Source organism: Bos indicus, chromosome 11, assembly GCF_029378745.1.
Source record: "Bos indicus isolate NIAB-ARS_2022 breed Sahiwal x Tharparkar chromosome 11, NIAB-ARS_B.indTharparkar_mat_pri_1.0, whole genome shotgun sequence".
NCBI lineage: Eukaryota > Metazoa > Chordata > Mammalia > Artiodactyla > Bovidae > Bos > Bos indicus.
Genome location: NC_091770.1, coordinates 28983763 through 28988042, shown reverse-complemented (window position 1 = coordinate 28988042; position 4280 = coordinate 28983763). Strand labels below are relative to the sequence as shown.

The window sequence follows — 4280 nt, the reverse complement described above, 5'->3', positions numbered from 1 at the left end:
CATTGGCTTCACGGGGTAGAATAAGCTTCCCGGGATGCACTGCTGCTGTCGCCACCTCTCCAGGAGACTCTCCAAGACCAGCAGGTAGGTCTGGGCCAAGCACCTATCAAATGACTGCTTTTGTCCTGGGACATGAGGCATTTGGTGTGCATTTCCCCCAGATCCCTGGGCTCCTGAAATCAAGCTCCGCTGGCCTTCAAAGCCTAATGCCCTGGGGGCTCGTATTCCCCGTGCTGGGGAGCCCCATGGGCTCAGAACTGTCATTCCTGTGGGCAGCCGTTGCAGAAGTGGGGAATGTCCTGTCCTGGGGCTTGCAGGAGTCTTTAGGAGAGACCACCAAGTGAGGGTCCTTGGCTTCGTGCGTGAAAGAAGTCAAGAGAGAGCCAGAGACATGCAAAAGCAAGTTTACTTAGAAGGATGCATAGGCAGAATTTGGACTGGCTCAGAAAGTGAGAGTGGCCCCAGAGCATGGGGTCCTTGTTTTTTATGGACTGTGTAACTTCATATGCTAAAAGAGTGGGAGGAATATTCTTGTTATTTCAGGGAAAGGTGGGGATTTCCCAGGATTTGGGCCACTGCCTACTTTTTGACCTTTTATGGTTCCTCTTGGAACTGTTGTGGCATAAAGGGGAGTGATTGTAGTATTACAATAAAGGTATGATGAGCTGAAAGTCAATGACCCAACTGTTCTCGAAGCCACCTTGGTTTCAGCTGGTTCCAGCCAGTCTTTATTGGATCCCAACACTGGACCTCCTCTTCATTTATCTAGCACCTGTGTCCTGCTGCTTCCCCTCCTGTCTCATTCTCCCTGCAGAGATTTTACTCCCATATTCTTATGGGAAGCAGAAAGGCAATGGGCCGTTGTCTGTACCCACTTCAGGGCTGAGCAGGGCGGTTGACTCTGCCTGTCCAGGAGTAAAACCCTCTGGATGCCTAGCCTAGGGAGTCCCAGGGGCAGGACAGCTCCTTGTTTCGAGTTGGAGAGTGGTATGGGCTGGAATCCTTGCAGAGCCATCATTTTGACATGAAACTGTTGTAACCTGGAAGACATCAACTTCACCAGGAGGTTAAAGAGGCAGGGGGAAGAGGAGGAGTAGGAACGACCATGACTGGGCCCAGGAGGGGCAGGAACCACATAAAGCTAGGGAGGGCACTCTTAATGTGGACCTGATGGCATTAGGGTCTGACCCCTGGTTGTAGCCGTGTAACTATGATGTTTGTTCATAAATCTTTTTGATGTCCATCTCCATCTGGGCTGAATTATTGACATATGTACAGGAGGTTTTGTTTATGACCTCACACACACCACCCTGGTCAGCCAGCAAGTAATCCAAGGCCAATCTATTGTCCATAACCACATCTGCCAGTGAGTTTAAAGAAGGCGAAAGTCTGTTTAGGGCATTTCCAGTGGTCAGGCTAGGCTCTCTAAAGTGTTGGTTAGATTTCCTAGGGTTACCTCACAATAGGTAAAGCCTCTCCATGGAGCTGCCAATCCCCTCTGCCAGTCCTGCTCCTGCCAGTGTTAGTCCAGTGACCCTCCTGGGCTGGTATTGAGTATTACTACGTATTGTGACTGTGAATGGGACCAACTGTCCTAGTGTACTGGCTCCCTTGTGCCATACGTTATTAATAAAAGGATGAGCAGGTACACAGGGGCCAAATTTCCTCTGGGATGCCCTTTTCTTTGGGCCCTCATTCTGGGGAGTGCCACATATGCAGGCATATCCTGAAGGTGCAATAAGAGATCTGGGAACAGAAGACTTTAATAAGCAAGCAGCCACCCAGATCAGAAGGGACAGGTCATGAACTCAGTGAGGGGACAAGAGCCTAATAGTATACTGAAAAGAGTTAAGTCTGGGAGTATTCCACACCCTTTGGCTTGGATGAGATGATGGGTACAAAAGGGCGTTACCCACCCCTTCCATAAAGTCCAACAATTTTTAGTCCAATCCATCCCTGTCCTGTGGGCACCCTGGGCCTGGGCTTCACTTCACAGTGAAGGCATTCACACAGAATGGAGGCATTCATGAGGATGCAGCTTGGGTCTGGGTTCCAAAACATTGTGATCATCTTGCCATCCGGCAGCCAGGGATTGTTCCAAAGAGGCTCACCACAGCCTAGAGAGCCATAAGTGTAGTGACATCAGAAGCATGACTGGTTTTCTGGATGACAAAAGTAGACATGATTAATGGAAAAGTTATGTCATGTTTTTAAAAAAGAGTTAAATGTGGCAAGGTATCAGGCCTGATGGAAGTATCGCCCATTGAGCTCATGTTGGTATATATGTGTGTGTGTGAGGGGGGAGGGTTGTTTCCATGTGTTTGAACTGGTAAAGCTCTTCTATAAAAATTTTTTTGGAGTAGTACAATGTTATATTAGTTTCACTGTACAGCAAAGTGATTCAGTCCTATGTATACATATATTCATTCTTTTTCTTTTTTTTTTTTCCTGGTAGGTAAACTTGAATTTATTAAATGCCAAAAACATTTGATTTTTTCAACCATTTAAAAATGCACAACTTTAGTTCACAGACCATACAAAAGCAGGCGGGAGACCAGTTTGCCAAACCCTGGTTCACATCATACAATAGCATATAAACATGCTTTTTATGGGACTTTCCTGGCAGCCAAGCGGGTTCAATCCCTGGTTGGGGAACTAAGATCCTACATGTCTTGTGACAAGCGTCCCTCCCCGCACGGTTTATTTTAAAAAGGTGCTGCCTTCAGGTACAAGGATGACACATACGTGTACTTCCTGTAACAGTAGGTATAAGAGCTGCTAGTTATAGGGAACAATAAGACAACAAAATTTTAAAAAGCCAGTTCCTAATTTACTAGCTGTACTTCTAAGTACTTGGTAGCTAGAGAACATTTCTATCATTGGACAGGCCCATGTCCTAACTGACAGGAGTATTTATTCAGTACGTCATCACAAACCATATAATACAATAACAGTTCCAACGTTTCATATTTATTACTGAGTCTCAGACTGATAGTGAGGAAATAACATCAGGAGCCAAGCATTACAGTAGTGATGTTCTCATTGTGATTTGGCTGCTTAAAAAAGTGGTCTTAACATGTGTGCCACACATGTTAAGACCACTTCTTATAGACCCAGCTTGGTTCTTATAGACCCAGCTGGCTTCTTATAGACCCAGCTTGCTTCTTATAGACCCAGCTTGGTTCTTATAGACCCAGCTTGCTTCTTATAGACCCAGCTGGCTTCTTATAGACCCAGCTTGGTTCTTATAGACCCAGCTGGCTTCTTATAGACCCAGCTGGCTTCTTATAGACCCAGCTTGGTTCTTATAGACCCAGCTTGCTTCTTATAGACCCAGCTTGCTTCTTATAGACCCAGCTTGCTTCTTATAGACCCAGCTTGCTTCTTATAGACCCAGCTTGCTTCTTCTCCAGTGTCTTCCCTTGGAGCTGTACCTGATTTTATTGCCAGTTTTCATTCGAATCCATTGAGGAATGGGACGATTCGGCTTTTGTTTCTTGGCCAGGAATCACTTGATCCTGAAAGTCTTATGAGAAGACATGGTGAGGAGAGAACTCAACCGCACATAGGATGGCGGAGAAGAGAAAAGAGCTCATTCTTTTTCTGATTCTTTACCCATCTAAATTATTATAGAATATTGAGCTCCCTATGCTATATAGTCGGAGAAGGCAATGGCACCCCACTCCAGTACTCTTGCCTGGAAAATCATGGATGGAGGAGCCTGGTAGGCTGCAGTCCATGGGGTGGCAAAGAGTCGGACATGACTGAGCGAGTTCACTTTGACTTTTTACTTTCATGCATTGGAGAAGGAAATGGCAACCCACTCCAGTGTTCTTGCCTGGAGAATCCCAGGGACGGGGGAGCCTGGTAGGCTGCCGTCTCTGGGGTCACACAGAGTCGGACACGACTGAAGCGACTTAGCAGCAGCAGCAGCAGCAGCAGCATGCTATATAGTAGGTCCTTGTTTGTTATCTGTTTTATATATAGTAATGAGTATATGGTAATATCAAGCTCCTAATTTATCCCTCCCTGCTCCTGACATTTCCCCTTTGGCACCCAACCGATTTGTTTTTGAAATCTGTGAGTCTGTGGTAAAGCTCTTGTGGTATGTACCTGTTTGTATCTGTAATGATGATTGTAAGCCAGGGTTTTCATGGCAGACCCAACAATTAACTAGTTTTTCTCCCTGGTGACTATTTTAGATATGTTTAATAAAGCATTTTTTCCCCATTCCTCCTGGGTTGAGACCATTGTCAGAAGTTCTACTAGGAGTATTATGG

The 4280-nt window shown here is 45.8% G+C and overlaps 1 pseudogene; it reads right to left on the bottom strand.

Moving 5' to 3' along the window:
• Positions 1-2967: 2967 nt before the first annotated feature.
• LOC139185648 (large ribosomal subunit protein eL39-like) lies at positions 2968-3891 on the bottom strand (annotated as a pseudogene).
• Between the last annotated feature and the right edge of the window lie 389 nt (positions 3892-4280).